General features: G+C 29.9%; 2 protein-coding genes across 4 annotated transcripts in view; one reads left to right on the top strand and one right to left on the bottom strand.

Moving 5' to 3' along the window:
* LOC126844480 (tryptophan--tRNA ligase, cytoplasmic) overlaps positions 1–19315 on the top strand; it is a 206356-nt gene that overhangs the window by 105796 nt on the left and 81245 nt on the right. The gene's annotated exons all lie outside the window — the stretch shown is intronic.
* LOC126844474 (uncharacterized) overlaps positions 1–19315 on the bottom strand; it is a 274285-nt gene that overhangs the window by 198674 nt on the left and 56296 nt on the right. For all 3 annotated transcript variants that reach the window (XM_050582703.1, XM_050582705.1, XM_050582704.1), the window contains one exon: positions 5869–5910. The gene's annotated coding sequence lies outside the window, so the exon portion shown is untranslated. The remainder of the gene's footprint in view (positions 1–5868; positions 5911–19315) is intronic.

The following is a 19315-nucleotide window of genomic DNA, read 5'->3' as shown; positions in this document are numbered from 1 at the left end:
GTTCTACCGACAATAATAGTTAAAGTTTGTCTTAAAACTACTCACGTTTAGTAAGTGGGTCTAGTTATGGTAGATGCAAAAAAAATAAAAACACCACTAAAACATAACCGATTTCTATATTTTTTTCCCTACGCTATAAATAATATAATATAATGCGTGAGTTTACTCAAACAATACTCAGAAAGCTCCTAGGGCTTTTCGCAACTCAGGTAGTTTATTGATACAGTTATACAAATATTAAAAGTTTTAAATTGAACCAATTTCGTTTCAGTATATCCCAAACTTCTAAATGACGGTTGATAATTTTTAGTATTTGTCTAGGATTTCGTGGATTTGCCTTCGGGACTTTTAGGTGAAAATTTAATTATTACAAATTATTTGTAGTTTGTGTGCTAAGCCGTGTACTTATATTTGTTATTTATTGTATCTATAGTATGCTTAAAATTGTATTACCTAGGTCTCGGAGTAAATTTAAATAATATTATGTGCATATATTGTGTTCCTTTGCTGTAATTAACGAATTCTCAAAGATGCCCCGTAGAGGCTAATAGCCAGCAAGATACCTTCTTATATTTTCTTAACGACCTAATACATTGTAAACCCCAACACGAACTTCGCCATGACGACGACCTGTAGGAACAACGCGAGGCTTCTAATTAAAAATACCTAAACAGCAAACTAAGTTGACTCCGGTAGTGCTGCTTGGAAAACGCCTGATGTATGTAATTAGGGTCATTATACAGATCTTTGTTATTAGGTTTAAAACGTACTCAGTTACAACGATCAAGTGCAGATAATGGCAGTGCAAGTATCAAAAAAAAAAAAGGAAATTACCGAATTTCGTTTACGGTCGGTTTTCGCACACACACACGCACACACACACTCTCTCTCAAAGGGGGGTTTATACTGTATGCGTTTCGAATATATAGAGATATACATACATACATGATACAATAGGATAGTCGCGGTACCGACAATGACAAACAGGTGCGTTTCGCTATTAAAACGTGTATGGACGAAACACGAAATGTCAACAATACGGGTTGTCCCGAAAAACATTGTGTTTAATGCTTTGTATGCGTGTAAACCGCACTAATGTTATACAATGTCATGCGAGAAAAATCGATACCAAACGTGCACAAAATACATAGACAGAGAGAGTATGGCAGGCCAGTCGTAAGGAGTAGATGTGTAGTGGTGGTAGCGGTGATGGTGGTGGTGTTAGTTGTAATAGTGGCAGGTAATAATAACCAGCGATTAGCATCGAAAGATCCTGGCCACGTGTGCTGGTAATTTTTGTTTTATTATTCAGTGTCAATACGTCGTACGGTGGTGTGTATATTCTGAGAACGGATCGTCGGAACTTTGAGAATGTCTGAGGGTTAGGACAATAAAATGTATTGTAAGAAAAAAGTACAGAAGTTCAAAGTCGACTTTCTCCGCAATTATGATGCGTCGACAAACACGTGTCTTTTTTTTTTCATTTGAGATTCAACGAAATCAGTGGCCCTATTGATACAAGTTTAGACCTCCCATTGTTAGACTGAGTAACTCCAAATTGACAAAATATAAATAATTAGGACGGATAAAGTAAATAATTAGGACATCGGTCCGTCTGCGATTATTGTCCATGTCCTACAGAGATTACCCTTAACTGGATTTTGTGTCTTGTCAGATACACTACATTGAAATACTATTAAAAGTACTATCAATTGTGATCTGTATAGTATGATCAATTAGTATCAGCCTATTGGTCTCACTTGCTTCGATAGCAGCTAACCATAAAATATTTATTTGGCGCGAAAATGATCATTCGTGATAATTTTTTATCACTTTTATTGATTCTAGGAGTCCTAAATCGGCGGAAATACACCACTTCATAATTTTATCACAAGTAATTCGCACAGTGACTATTTAAGGGTTAAAGTCTAAAAATCCAAATATTACAGTTTGTTATTAACTCGGAATTTTACTGCAAAACAAAATAAAACTAATTAAAATAGTTGTTTGGTAATAAAAACGGCCAGAGTTCTTGGCTTTATTACGAAATCCGAAAATACAACTTGCCTCGACATCAGTTGTATGGTTATAATATTATGGATAATAACCGTTTCCGTTATATTAATATAACAGCTGTACGGTGTGCGCATTTAGTTTAATGGTTTTTTTTTATATACACATAACATCAGCTGCACACTATACCGATTATGCTGTACCTAATGCTAACCGTCTATGCATATTATATTGTTATGGTTTAGTACTATCAACGCAAATACGGGTTAGTACACACAATTTTGACTACTTTAATACATATTATACACCCACACTTGTATTTTATAAAATATTATTTCCTAAGATATACCTATTGAATATAAGTCTCAAATAGTATTTAGCTAATAATATATCTTCTACGGTAGTAATTTAAATGTTGATCAGAGTCATTAATCGCTCGAAAATTGTGCTCTGGTAACCGTATAATTTTTTTACTTGCCGTTTTAATTACAGTCGGCATGCACGCATTACGCATAGCTCCATTGTAGACAGCATGATGCCTGAGACGAGGTGGGTTAGGTTAGGTTAGGTGACACGGGATAAAAAAATAGGAATACAATAAAAATTAGCTACCTTACTATTTACAAATTAAGAATCATAATTGAACCTCATGCAAACAGGAAACCATCTATCCATCATAAACAAATACAGGGTGGGGCGTGGTTACTTCCTTATTTTAAAAAATCGTAACACAAAAAGTATTGGAAATATCGATTTAATTTTTTTTCCATTGTCCAGGGGTACATTTAAAGTTTTATTTCATTGGGTTTTAAAATCGACATCTCAAAGGTGGCCACTGTCCTCGTCAATGCACTGAGATGGCCGAAATCTCTTTAGCCGCCGAATGTTTGCGTGCAGATCGCCTAGGGGATTTCAAAAGCGCCGCCCTTACCCTCCCGATGTTTTCTGGCGTCCTGACGGTTCTGGAAGGTCCATCACATTTCTTTTTCACAATTAACAGTATCCCTAATCGTGTCCTCCCATAAACAAATCTATTTCCGATCAGGTACACGACCTACAGGCGCGATGTTGAAATGCTTTCTGCAGTTGAGTTGTGATGACCGAACGGCCGAAGGAAAAGTAGGCCTCCACGGCGAACGCGCGCTCCTCCTTTGTCCACTGCATTGTTGACATTGAACTAATCATAAAAAAAACTTTAGATACCGAGCTTTCGAACGCGCCATATACCAATACTCTAGGAGTAATGGTCACTTTGTGGCGCGAGTTTCAAATAAGGAAGTAACCGCGCCCCACCCTGTATATGAATATTGTTTAATATTGTAAAATAATATAAAGTATCTCCAAAGAGAAAAACTACATAATTACAATTGTTGCACAAATTATAATTTCTCAAAAGAAAATATACTGCAGAATGTAAATTTTTTGTATATATTTAAACATTAAATAATTTCATGACTGTAATAATATTTATGTGACTACCATAGAAGAATAAAGCCAGCAAATAAAGATATTGTTCAATATAAAACTTTTAATAATTTTTCTACAAAAAGTATTTGTCCTTTGTATCTAGTAATTATATCTGGTAAATAATAACAGACTGTAATTTGTTTTGTAACTGTTCATCTACACTTTACTATACAATAATTTACCAAGATAATAATTTACTTTTGTCTTAACTAAATGAAAATATTAAAATTAACTGAGAAAAAATTATTGACAAAGCTTCAACTTTGAAATAACGTGTGGGAGTAAACGATGTCATATCAAAACTCTAAATTTGCAATATGACAGAATGCATTTATGGTTCCAATTTTTCTAATGAAACTTATCATTTACCTTATGATAATACAGTTATTATCCATCCGATAAAATATTTACATTTAACAGCATAGATCTAAATTTTGTGTTTAAAAAAATACATTAAATCTCAATTAACACGAAAAACAAGACCATGGTAAAGGTACTTTTGGGTTAGTCATCAAAGAATATTGGTTCAAGGAGGGTATTTAATTTGAAAGTGATTCGCTTTCGATACAAATCTATACATAGTATAACCTAGTACAGTTCAATTTAGTAAAGCTGAAACCAGTATGGTACAAACCAAGTACTGTCTAAGCCAGTAAAGTCAAATCAAGCACAGTTTAAACTAGCGCAGTAATAAATTACCACAGTGGGGTCCAGAATCCACAGATCCGCATCAAAGCATTTTCTTGAACTATATCCGACCGTTTTTCGCTAAGTTTTAGTATGTTAAAGTTAAAAGTTAAAAAAAAACAGTTAAATTTTTACGGGGTGTTCCCGGTTTCGGGGATGTAGAAGTTGACTTTTTCGATTTTCGACCCACCAAAAAACGAATCGCATACGATTTAAAATTTAAAAATGGTGTTACACGAGTAATTCGGTCTTCAAAAAAAAAGTTATCTTGTCTACAGACACAAAAAAACCCCATCATTGTAAATCAAAGCTAAAGTATTTATAATGGCTTCACTTTTATATACTTATGAGAAAATGGAAACGATAAAATGTTTGTTTTATCTAGTAGTGCTCGTCGTATCTACTATATCTATATATAAGCTAAGTAATTGTATAATATATTTTAATATTTATAATTAATTAACAGCTAACAAATTAATATACTTTCATTTCTAAGAACCGAAAGAGGTGTAATAATATATTTGATTGAAAAAAAACCCTAAATTACAAAAATAAGGTATTAAAACCCGAGAATTATTCATTCAATACAAATAAAAAAAAATATTTTATACTTTCAATAAAAAATATCTGTTTGATATCGGGTTTTACAAAGGATATAAAGTTGTTTAATTTAACATAATGCAATAATAATTAATTATATGTGTGAAAGGATTTTTTCTCTGAAATTACTCCTTTCAATAATTTCAGGTAATACCACTTAATTGGGTTTTGTGTATTAATTATGCATGCAAAAATAACATATTGTCTTTAAAAGCATATTTTTAACTCGATCCTAACTACTTTTGTCCTTTTACCTTCAGTGTTTTCAATTTTCATATCACGGTTTTGATCGAATACCACATAATAAAATTACACCGACGGCTCCTACAAAATGTATTTTACGTTATGCTGGTCTTGGACCATAACAATCATATATAAAAGTCTAGTATAAAAAAATATAAACTCACTTTTCAATCTGTAGTGTTTTTTTATTAATGATATAATAAAACATACTAAGTAAAATTAGATATTGTGTTACTTTTTAAACAAAAAGTAGAGTATAAATAAAAATGTATGTATGTAATAGGTACTTTTATTTTTATTTCATTACTAAAAAAAAGGGTAGTTTTTTGTTTTTATGAATACTTGTGTCCCTATTAAATAATTCAGCAGTACTTCAATTTAACGCAAAATGAATTGTCTGTTAGGAAAATTCCTTTTATAATACGGTGTGAACTTTTCCCACTTTTAATCCCCTTAAGTATCTTCCGGGTGGCCTTTCACATCAATTCAGCAAATAGGGTAAATCGGTTGAATAGGACAAAATCAAGCACAGTATAAAATAGTAAGTAAGAAGTTAGCAAAGTGAGGCCAATTCCGATTTTATTGATTTAAAACTGGGTTTTTAACTATTATACGTTTCGATGCGAAATCATACATGTCATTGTATCGTTTTTTAAAGAGACACTCCAAATACATTTTGTACACAAATTTCGATTAGCAAGGGCATAACCTAACCTATCCATCATTGCGTTTTTAATAGTTGACATACTTTAAAGTAGTCATGTTTGCAGTTATACGAAATACGTAGGTAAATATACGTTTGATTGGAATAATTATTTTTTTACTAATAAAACGAAAAACTAAAATGTTGGTACTTACTATAATTTTTTCGAGAGTTTTATTGACAAGTGGTTGGTATTCCTGAAAACAAAAATTAATTATAAGCAAATAAAATAAGCTGTGTATTTATACACAATATATATATATATATTATAAGCTATTCGTATGCGGTAAATGATTGGTTAAATGTCTTTCCTAAATTGTTATAATATTAATTATAACCATAAATCAATTTTAAGTTTAATATATATTATATTATTAATATTTTTACTATACAAACTATAAAATAAATTAATAATATAGGGTTATTTTCATTGTATTTTATACATATAATATATATCAGCTCTACAAATTTAACATAACGATTTTTTTTTTTGGAAGGGGAGATTTACAAAATAATCTGTATTGCTTACAAGATCAATAATAATTGTTTAGTAATTTATTAACAACGCATACTTTAAACTACACTCAGATAAAACAATGGTTTAACTAATCTAAACGCAATGTTGCAAATTATTTAAATACTTTTTTATACGTTTAAGGTATACAGTACCTTTTTCTTAATACTTGGGTAATTGCGGTAATGTTTTAAATAAACCATCGACTACTAACTTCAATAAATATCTAAAAAAACCCTCCATTTTTCTAAAATATAAATTATAATTAATACCATCTACAATTAATCCAAAGTATCGTACAAAGCACAAGGTTTCTACTGTCGAACCTTTAAGTTCAAATTGACTAAAAATTGTTGATTCATTTTTAGGTAATACTTGAAACTGTTTTAAATAACTCTGCCTTAGGGCCGCAGTCAGTCGTAAAACGCTTTCCTGATACATCTATTAGAGGCTACATTTCTTTTACAGATATTTACATCTCTAAACTCACAACTTTGAACTTTTTCACCCTTGTTGTGGAATTTTCGGGTCTACCAGAATTTCCGGGATAGTTTTATGATAATATCTTTTTTGCTATCCACCCTTGTCACATTTTCCCAGAATTGTGTGTGTTTCATAAATTCCAAACTATTATTACTTAATAATATTGTGTAACAACAACTATTAATATCGTCCTTTTAAAACTGATTGGAACGAATTTAACAATCCTCACACATATGTATCAGAATTGTAGTTATTGTTGGCTACCGAGATATATGGCGGTACTAGTAGAGTATACCATAAATGTTGACTAGAATGTTTTCTATTGTACACAGTTGTAAAAGGGTAACAATCAATTTGGACGTAGGCGATTTATTTATGAATAAGTTATGTATAGATAATATCAATGCTTAAATAAAAATAAACTTTCTTTAAACTAAAAATATATTTAAAATAAAAAAGTTATTTGTCCATGATCGGATTACACTTACATGACGTCAAACAGTACACCTACAAATTGTCAAAGAAAATAAACTATTAAGTATATAACGTAAAAACCCCTCGAATTTAAATACAAAAATGTATACAAAAATAGATTTGGTATTTTTTGTGAACAATTTTAAAATTTTTTAAATTTAAGTTTACATTCGACTGAAGGAAGTCCAATGATAAAAGTTAGTCCAAGATATACTTAAAAATATTTAAATATTTCTCAAGCATAAAACTCAACATTTGATTAGGATATTATTTTAATAAATATATGTACTAAATTTGAAAAATTACTTAAAGACGTTATAACGGTATTTGCACCTTTGCTAAAACGAAAATGTTATTATATATTATGGATACGCCGCGATAGTTTGTTAAACATATTTGTGTTGATAAGTTGTGAGCTGTAAAATATGAGTGTGCTGACATTGTTCATAGCGTACGAGAGTTACAAGAGTGTTCAAGTCGGACCTAAAGTCGGCAATTCAAATGATGAATTTATATATACGTGTTACTATAGCTTCCGGTAGCGTTGGAGCAGTTAAAATTGTATTGTTGCAATGGTAGACACTATCTCAAACAATAGAACCGTCGCAAGCTAAATGTCTTCCGGCGCGATTAATGACCCAGAAAATTTGAAACAAGCCAGTACCTTGTCACTTAACGTGCGTGTAAAAGGCCTTTAGCTATTTCATCTTACTGTACCCGTCCTGTGTGTGGGACAGGTATTCCTGCGACTTAATTGACTAGCATTAGCGTAGGCTGCCGCAGAAGAAAAACGCTATCAATTAACTTCAGCGATCGGCCTTTATCTGGACTAACGCATCAAAAGCACCATTAATCAAATATTTCGCTGCTATACAAAGAATATAATATTATAGGTATATAGAAAATACCATTTTCACCTATTTTAAAAACCGAAGCCTGCAAATTTTCTTTTGAGTTTTCGAAATTTCATTAAACTTCATATCGATAAATACCAACAACCAATCCTTAATGGTATTCTTTTTAGCGTTTTCCCACACTACATGTCCATTCATATCATAACAATGAACAACACTATACACCTGCCAATACCGAAAGAGATCCTTACAAAGTTATAACTTGAAATGATTAATTTACCGAGTTCTAACTTAAGATGTTCTATAATCCATTAAACAGGTATTAGATATATAAAAGTATATATACATACATAGTATAGGATAGCAGTAGTATTTAATATTACCTGCATGTTATTCCTCTAGTAGAAATACCTGTTGTTTCTTTAACAAATCAATTTCTACATTTGTTTTATGATTTTGATCTGTAAGCAGATTCAATTCTACTTTCATATTGTCATTAACACTGTTTATCAGCTTTGCTTTATTCTCAGCTAAAATTCGCAATGACTTTTCTTCATTAGCAATTTTTTTTTACTGTCTATAGAACACATTATTAAAATATTTAACGGCAATTAATTTATGACTATCTCTTCGGAAAAACTAGAATGACTGAACTGATTATACTCTAACTACTCTATTTTGCAATGAAATCTCCTAAAATACTTGTGTATTATTCAATGGGATTGTGTTCAGAGTATTTTTTAATAAGGCGTAAAAAATCTTTAATATCATCCTCCTTTTTTTTTTGAGCGGAGGATGTGTATTTCTGAAGGTTGTCTTAAACCATCACGAGTTTAAGTCTAATGCTTCGAGTCTTGCGAGCTAACTACTTAAAAGCCTATTAAGTGCAGCACCGAATTTTTATGCACTGTAAAACCACAGCCTTCTTGACCACGTTCATAACATGATCCGAAAATAGGGTTGTAACGATTTAGATCTGCATAAAGCCGCTGTTATGCCTTCTTTATCTGTCATACTATTTCTGGCACCAGGGCTACATACTTCAAAACGTAGAGCCCAATTCAATTTTTCTGTTCTAAAATGTTTAAGTTATGTTAGGTTGGGTATTAATTAGTACCACGGATGTTGTTAACCTGGAGTTCTGAGCTGTTTTCTTCTTGGGTTATAGAAGATGGGCGATGGGCTGACAACCCATTCTACAAAAAAGACCAATTTCTATGTTATAAAAGTATTAAACGGTCGCTATTGGAAAATATAAGAATGTCTCCACGCCGACACAAGGTTTTGCCTTATTGGCAAGGAGGACAGCTACATAATACTGTATGTAAACATGTAATGTCGACAGTGTTGTTGTCAAATTTATCGAATTTGTTTTCATATACTTCATACTATGTACGGCATATTATAAACACTTTTCGTTATTATAATATTATTTCCAATATTCAAAAAAGAAAAAAAAGTTGAAGAAAAGAACCTAAGAGAATGACGGTACACAGCATTATGATTACATATTTATACCACTCTAATGATTGACATATTTGACATAATATAATTTATGATTTCAAAATATCGACTTCAACTTCAATTTATTTGCCATAATTAAATGTTTACTTGTGAAATAGTTAAATCGCTAGTGAAACCAATGTTGTTTCACTTCAAACAAACAAAAATTACGTGTAAAAACCTGACACGCAATCTTAAAATATTTTTGCCAACTCAAGTATAGTATTTGCACTTTAATATAATGAATATGCAAATTTTTGGCTTTTAAAATAACAATATAATAATAAATAATGTGCCAGGCTCAACAGGGGTTTAGAGGTTTATCGCAAAGTCTTATTAACTACAAATAAATATAATGCAATAGTATTATATAGCCGAGACTCTGTTGAATTTGAATTTTTAGTGATTTTCCATCCCAGAAATTTCCATACTCGAGCTAGTTTTTGTTTTCCTGCTATTACAATATTATTATTTACAAAACACGAAGTCGTTAAATTACCATTTTTTAAACTTTAATGGTACCTATAATGATAAGTGCTTAGACATTCACAACACTTTCATTTATTTGCGGTCATCATAATCACTTGATTCTCAGTAAATATAACATATTATATATTTACCAGAATAACGGATTGCATAAGGAAAATAACGTATCTTTGGAGATATGTGACGTTGATGCAAGTTATAAACCAAAACTAATAACACAGACTCTGTAGAGAATCAAAATTTATAGACATTGTTAGACAACACCTCCCTAGGTCATTGATCTGAAATTAAATAAGCCGAACAATAAATCCAGTTGGACACATATATGTAGGTACGCTGAGAAATTGACATTATTTATTCCATTTACCTTTAGAAAATTGGGTTTCATTAAATTTACTATTTTGTATTGTTTTATTATTATCTCGTCCCAATTGTTTAATAAAAAGTACGTTTTTGTTAATAATAAAAACATGATGTTTCTCTATTACGACATGACAGTTTTAAATTTAACCAAACGGTATTTTCAGCGAGAATAATAAAATTTAAAACATTAAAACTCATCTAATTTATTACTTTCTACTCTGTTTTTTAAGTAACTATACAATTGTTTAATTGTTTAATAATACTAAAAATAAAAACAACAATATTGTCTTACCTACTACTTCAGATTACTCAAGAGATAATCTTAAGGTGCGTCCACATATTATGCACTATATTATGCATACACTATATTATGTATGTACTTATACGTATATGTAATGTTAATAATTGGTATTTATGTCAAGTGAAGTCTTTTGGTTATTTAAATTTTTCATAAACCAACAAAATGTTTACTTAATAAGATGTTTTATATCAATATATGTTTTCAAAATGTCAAATTGATTTTTAATTTAAAAAAAAAAACCGTTATTTTATTCATTGTTTCAAATATGTATTTAATAAAATAAGTTATAGAAATATTTTCAATCATCTCATAATATTTCAACAATATTTTATAAGTATATTGTATAAACGAAATGGCGCACAAGTGTCATCCAAAAAATAAAAAATAATTTATTTTTCAAAAAGTTTGTTAATATTTTGAATTATTTTAAAAATCATGTTTTCCCAACGGGAGGTGAAATGCCATTAAGTAATGCGTGGAGATAACAATATTTCTTCACTGCACCCTTTCTCCAGTTCTAAACCTTAACTTTAATAACATTAAAAGTATTTATTAAAAAGTAGATTAAAAAATTAATCTAAAAATAACGTTTTTATGCGCCTTCAAAAGTATAAAATAACCCTCCGGGGGTCTTGATAACCAAATAGGATAGGTGAACTAGAAAAACGTGGGGCGCATCTTTCTATTTAGATATTAAAACCTAAGCTTTCATGCTAATGCATTAAGTTGTCTCTCATAATGCTGTCTCTCTAACCGAACGGATCAGAAAGTGATAGTATGACTTTTTTGAGAATGAAATTTAATGGATTTCCGTGTCACTTGTCTTAAATTTGTATTGAAAATTGAAAAGACTTAATTGCTATTCTCTCCAAAGTTTGTTTTATGTAGGTTGCTTCAATTGTTAACTACCTACTTGCTTAACATTTAAAGTAATGTGGTGCTCAATTTTACATGACATGTCATTAAGTATTGTGTTATTTAGAAGAGAAAAGATGATTGTGCATGAATTATGAGTTAAGGTAGAGTTATTAATGAGAAGAGAATGTTATTATATACTCAGACGTGTGAAGTAGTAAAGATGCGCCCCACGTTTTTCTAGTTCATCTGTCCTATTTGGTTATCAAGACCCCCGGAGGGTTATTTTATACTTTTGAAGGCGCATAAAAACGTTATTTTTAGATTAATTTTTTAATCTACTTTAGTTATTTTGTTCTTTTTCGTTTTCGTATGTACGTATCAATACATTTAAATGTACAATGTTATTGCTGCATGGTCAGAAGGATTATCATAAGAATTAGTAATCAATTTAAAAGCTTATAATTTTAGATTTATTACTGTATAAATTATCATAAAAGTTGAATAAAAGATGTAAGAAAATGCAAAAAAGTGTAATGATGGGAACGGGTTTGAACCTGGTACCGCTGATATCTGAGCACCGTTCACGCCCAAACGCACCACGCATAATTTTTGCTGGCGGGTGAGAAATAAGTCTTTTTGAATTGCAAGATTCCACCCGGAACGACGGACAAGAAATCGACCCCATTTTAACCCCCTTAGGGGTGGAATTTTCAACCTCTTGTGGATAAGTAATGCATTTTCATCGAATTGTGAGCTACCCTGAAAGTTTCAGCCGGATAGCTAATCAGGAAGTGCTCGAAATTTGAGTTGCAAGATTCCACCCGGAACGACAAACAAGATTGTGAGTTCATAAAAACGTTATAATAATAACTATAAAAACTGGTTACTGACCAGTAAACATTTTCAGCAAATTTTATTTCTTTCTTACAGCAAAACTGTAGGACATTTTACTACAACACATTATTTTTCAGTGTTAAATTTCCAAAATGTTGTCTTACGTTAATTGTAACACCCGGTTGTGTTAAGAAAAGACCCACAAGTCGGTGATCACCCAGTGTCATTAAGTTAATTGCTTCTCGACCGTATCTACTCGCGGCCGTACATTTGTATTATTTGTAGGTACATTTTATTATATATTTTTTGTGCGAAGATTTTATAACGAAACATTAATTAATCTAGAGCCAGCGGTTCTCAACCTTTTTATATTTGCTTACCACCTACACAGTTGGAAAAAATTTACGTACCACTTGACTTAATAACCTTTTTTTTTTTTCTTATTAAAAATGTATACGTTTATTTTATTAGCTAGCTTGTTACTACAAAATGATGGTAATATATGTATTTAGTGCACAAAATTATTATTATAACTATTATGGTTTACTTACTTCAATAAGACGGTTGGCGTTAACACATATTTGGGCACCTGCTGAAAGGTTAATAATGATTCATTCCAATTTTTTTTTATAAAGGGAGATTTTCTTCGCATACCACCTATGAGCTTTCCGAGTACCACTAGTGGTACGCGTACCACAGGTTGAGACTTGGTGTGAGCTAAGCAACAGAAATTTGAATCTTGGGCTTCCAATTAATGTATTACTTCTATATTATACCACACAATATTTTCTTCTATTCTTTTTACATTGAAAGTTTTAAATATTAAATTATCATTTTTATAATGCTGTATTAGTTTTTATATGTCGGTAGTATAATGATATATGGTGTTATCTGTCTATCACATACGTTAGTTATGTTATTAATAATTATTCATCGAATTGAACAAATTTCATGCAATAATAGCATTAAAAAAAATGTATTATTGTAATTAAACAAATAATTAAATTGATAAAATTCGCTTACCGACAAAATATTTCCTACTCAAAGTGTTAAAGATAAAATGTTTAATATTCGTTAAAGCAATAAAGTTTACTAACTCCCTATAGTTAAAAAAACAAATAGCCATAACGCTGTATAATAACACCCAACTATAGGGGTCCGATCGAATGAAACTATATAATCAGTCAATACGAATAAATGTTGTCATATCTTTAATGTTCCTATATATATATATATATATTATATAATATTAATACATTTTTAATAAATACCACTCAAAATAATTGGTCGAATTCCACGCCCATGCGGCCGTGACAATGGTAATAATATCATAAATATTTATGTTTTTTATGCAAACTCAGATCCATATATTATGGTATCAATACTAACAACGAATTGACACGTTAAAATACATTAAATGGCCGATTGTGTGGCATTCATAACGTTATTTTTTTATTATTATTAATACTGATTATCGTTATGAAATAACAATAAAAATAGATTGCGCTTGACGTTTCAAGGTGGTAAGTTAATATTAATTTGATTAAATCCTATAACTACCTCCCGGCTGTAATATAACACTGTACATGAAATTAAAATAGGGGATAACCTTAGTAAAAGTAAATTGATGGTATCAGGTGTACCTCAGCGTACATTACTCTAGCGAATATTATAATATATCATATACGTTACTTAATTAAAAAAACAAATATAACTGCTATTTTATACTGTTATGCTAATGAGATGGCATTAATTGTGACTGGTGACTCTTGGGATCAGATTTTAAAAACAGAAGAAAACTCACTGAAATAAGTGACTAGTGTACTGTGCCAAGTACTATAAATTGCAGTACAGCATAGCTTTTTTTTAAAGAAGATTGTAGGCGTGTGATAGAAATGAACCAATGATGATAATATTTTAATTAAACTCTTTGAACATAATATAATTAATAATGGAAGCTTATATAGACAATTAAATAACAACTAAGTGACACTGAGTGACTGTTCAGTAGAGCTGTTTATACTAAGTATAACTGGATGCCCATGTTTCTTGCTTGGTCCCTTTTATACTAATTTGTACAATTACGAAATAAGAATAATGGATAAACAATAAGTTTTGACAGCGCTTGGTTAGGCTACTGGCCAACATGTTTGATTACAGTTTACACACATAATTGTGAGTAATTAATAAATTAATAATATAAAACAATGGGTTACATTCATAAATACGTTAATAATAATATATCAATAATTACAAAACACATGTTTTGGGATTAAACCACTAGGTTTTATAACAGCAACTTACTCTTATATATATATAAGTAAAATAGTATTCTTAACCTTCTCTAATTTAATATAATACCCTTACAAAACTTTAAGCACTTACTACTCAAACCTATCAAATTACTACACAATGTAACTGCGAATACATAAACAGAATAAACCAAAATAAATATTTAAGTGCTATTTTTTATTTTAATAATTATGCTGGAATTATTATACATTACACTATATAATCATGAAATTCAAAAAATGTTCTGTTTTTTATTGTATGAAAAGATAGTTTCAAATAGCCACTCGCTTAAAAATACTTATAATGTATCATCGCAGTCTTCAAACAATTATTATTGCATTGCAAATAGCGTAAGCTCTTGAATACTACGCTAAACATGTAAATAATGCTTGGCGTTGTTACAAAATAAAGCACATGGTTAGTTTAATCAAGTACTTAACCGACCGATTTCCTTATATATTATTTATTAGTACTAGTGTTAAGATGTTTAACTTTAAGAATGCAATTTGTAAGTATAATAACAAATTATTTGTTGAAATGTGGGCAATTATGCTAATTGCTATTGCGTTTACTAAAATTACTATGAACAACATCAATATAATATTAATAATCATATTAATCATCAGATATCAAGTGCAAAGCATAATCAAAATTAATTTGTAATCTATATTATATAATACACTGACTACCTGTGTAAACAACCGCATATAGTATTTAAACAAGCGGTTGCTAATCCTACTAAAAGCCTCGTTTACATGTGATGCTCGATTTTACGAGTAAAATTAATATTAATGGTTTTTTGTGTTCTTGGACAAAAAAAACATACCAAGTAACGTATTTTTTCCCAGCTGTTTATAGAAATAAAAAAAAACATTGATAAGCCGACACGGCATTTAAAAAGTAATTTGATAAATTATCAACTGTCATAAAAATAAAAATGAAATATTTCTATCAACACTTTTAATATTTTCTCTTATCTTTATAATCGGGGTTATCTGTTTCGCAATGCGTGGACTGTTCCGTTAGCATTTTTAATTTAATCCATAAGTTATTGTTATTTGTTACTTTTAGCTTTACTTTATATGTTCGCATGAGTCCTGAATATTAAATGAATATAAATATTAAAATTTCTATACGAAACGAAGCTATTGATTTAACAATTTCTAATCATGTGTATTTTTACTAGTCCCTTTTTCCACTAAAAGCGAAGCTTTTACTTTTATAGAAAACAAATTTACTCATTGATGTTTTCGGTTCGGCACTAATTGAACATAATAACAAGTTTTATCACAGATCATGTTATATACATTTTCCACAAATTATTATGTTTTTACCCCCTCTCCTAAAATGGTTTTTTTGATAGCAACTTTTGAACCTTAAACGGTAACGTATGAATTTTTTTATTTTAAAGTTTTGACTGGTCGATAACCAGTTTCGGATAACTGTTTTTGAAGTTATTGAAGTTTCAAGTTTAGGGCAGGAAAAAAGGTGGAATGTAGTATTATTTTTATCTGCGCGCACTTCCTCTCACGTCATAACTTTTAAACTCTTATAACTTTAAAAATAATCATCTAAAACTAGTTATCAACCAGTAAACATTTGTAGTAAAATATTCTTAATTTAAAAAGTTAAAAAACTATATGCGATACCATTTAAATGTCAAAAGTTGCTATCAAAAAACTAGGGGTTAAAACGAAAACGAGGGGTTAAAAACAAAAAAAAATTGTGAAAAATTGAGATCACACTATACAAAAACACTATGAAAAAAAAAAAATTTAATTATTAACTAAAGTGAGATATTGAGTGGCCCATAATAAAAGAATCACTCTGTAGAAAAAGGAGCATTTTAAAAATAGTTTCATACCCTACAAGTGACTTAGAGCATACAAACCAGTACAACAAAAAAGTAAAACCAAAAATATTTTACTTCAACCCAATTAAAAAAAAAGAAGTATTTAAATTTTTCTTCAAATCTAAATCAAAAAGTTTTAATAATATGGAACAAAAAAAACTGTTTATGTTTAAAACTGTTAATGTAAATATTTGTACATATTATTTTAAAAGCTATATTTCACGTGAAACATTATTTTTAATCAGTATATTTTACATTGAATCCATTTATAAAAATCCATTCTTCTGCTTGTACAAAAATGAACAGAAATAACAGAAAAAATACTAGGATTATGGACATTTTAATTATACTCGTTCATGTATGTTTTTTCTTCGAATACACGAATGAGGACTTAAAGCAAGACTCTCATTTTCTAGGAAAGTATTCACAATTTTGTAACCTTTTTTTTAAACATTTTTATTTAAGTTATTGTATCATATTGTAAAATTACTAAGTATTTGACTTTTTTAGTATTTTTAGAGCGCTATTAACTTTTATACCTTAAGTGCTAGAGTGTATATTTTATTTACTTTTCAAATTAAGAACAATTTACTGGACATTTTGATTGTCGGTAGCTAGTTTTGAATAATTTGTTTTTACGTTATTAAAGTCTAAAATTTAGGATGGGAAGATGTGTGGAGTGGAGTATTATTTGTATCTGCATTCATTAATAAACCGTAATTCATCTCCTTTCCAAACTTTTAACTATTTAGTATGTTTAAAAATAACTATTCAAAACTGGTTATCGACCGCTCAACATTTTCAGAAAATTTTTCTTCACTTAAAAAGTAAACAACCTAAAGTTTGTTGGTTGCCGACAAGTCATAAATGAGTTGAACGCCAGTGTCTGTGAGATGCTGAACATGTATCCCATAATTTTAATTAATTTTGTTAAAACACTAATTACTATATTGGATGTTGTATTTTTTACTGTGGACATTTTCATTAAATTATAATTATAAGCGTTAAGTACACATATTTACAATAATACTATTTGGATGCTCTCTAGAACTAGATGTGAGACAATTATCATTAATCATAATTGTAATAACAACCTAATGGCATTATCTATTCTACATATAATTACTTTGCTTTCTCGTGTAGTAATATTGTTTTGTGTCGAGCGAGTTCATTCAGAATTAACCGTTTTGCCATTGTTTTTCAGTAAAACACTATTTTATGGGTAGTAAAAATATCGCGAGTTGGTGTATTAATGTGGTTGTATAAATGGTGTGTTACAACAATTAATGTTGAATATAATTGCTCAGTCTACGCGTTTATCTACCAGCGATAACTGACTATGTCGTTTTATGGGAATCGTTTTTCATTTGCGTGCCAACAACAGATGGCCGTAATTAGAGGCTTTGGACTTAATCGCTTAATCGGAGAATTCCAAATATTATATAAGAAATAAAACTAAAAATTATGAAATTTCACAAAAACATACACTCCTGTATGCCAAGTAGTTCTTCCTGAAAAAAAATCCTTTTTTATTCTGTAAGACTTAGTCTTATTTTTCTAACAACCGTTCACCTTGTTCTCACGTTAAAAATGGCCGTCGTCGACCGCCTTTAAGAGGATGAAAGATGTTGACTAAAAAAAAAAAAATTTCCACCCATTCCGAAACAATGGCTTTTACATCCCTGTATTCGTTTTTACCCAGACAGCCACGCCGTGATCGCTAATTCCGCCCAAGCACGTTTTAATCCTCGATTTAATATGTAGGACAATTCACTGTTACACGTGGCCGACACGTTAATCCCGGAATAAAAGCTTTGCTGATTACAAACACCGTGCTTGGTTATGGCTGAGCCATCGTATTTTGTACAAAAATAGACGGTAGCCGTAATCAACAGCTCCTCCACATTCGTATTTACATTTGTTATCCTATTGTCCTCCACTAGCCATTGCCCATTTCCATACAGCATGACATGACGATTACGCCTTTTGTTGTGCAGAATTAATTGGAAGTTAAAAACTGAATAAAAAATTGCAACTGTCTGGAATCTACTAACCAACGTTACTTAACCACATTGGTATTGCATATTTTTTTCTTTTAACGTATCGCGAGTGATTGTCTAATTATGACTGAGTCGATGTTTCTTAATATTGAATTCTTTTAAACTCTTATTGTAAGTTATCTTGATTATTTTAAATATCAATATATTCTTACATATATGAGATACATAATGTATGAAATAAGGAGATACTATTTATGTATCCTGTAAGGCACAATTCATATTTTTAAACGACAAGTCCAAAACAATTTTCATAACATTTTTGGATTCTAGCATTTAATACAGTGACTATTTAATGGTTAAATTAATAATATTGTATTACTGATTACCTGATTATTATGTTTACTTTTATTTTAATTATACAAAAATGTTCTACTAAAAACAGTAACTGGTCGATAAAGCGTTTTAAACAATACTTCTCAAAATTAAAATCCAATTAAAGTTCGTAAGGAGAGGTAGAGGATAATATATCATTTATCCCTATCATTACTTTAAAATGCTTTTAACATGAAAAACGATTAGTGAATACATATTTTCTACTAATTTTTATTTTTATTAGTACACTTCTAAAAATAAAATAGTTTAAACTGTAGCTTGTCTTAAGAAAATCAAAAAGGTATGGTAAAATAATCAGGTTATAGATGGAGACATTTTTATTTAAAAGATGAAATAAACATTAACAATCGTTTACATTACAACATTTAATTAACTGTACAAAAAATACAATTTTA

This window comes from Adelges cooleyi, unplaced genomic scaffold, assembly GCF_023614345.1.
Source record: "Adelges cooleyi isolate 19-005CV unplaced genomic scaffold, UGA_ACOO_1.1 ACOO_flye_CR_arks_rails_tigmint_CR_PRNA_651, whole genome shotgun sequence".
Taxonomy (NCBI): domain Eukaryota; kingdom Metazoa; phylum Arthropoda; class Insecta; order Hemiptera; family Adelgidae; genus Adelges; species Adelges cooleyi.
This window is presented reverse-complemented; position numbering and strand designations above follow the sequence as displayed.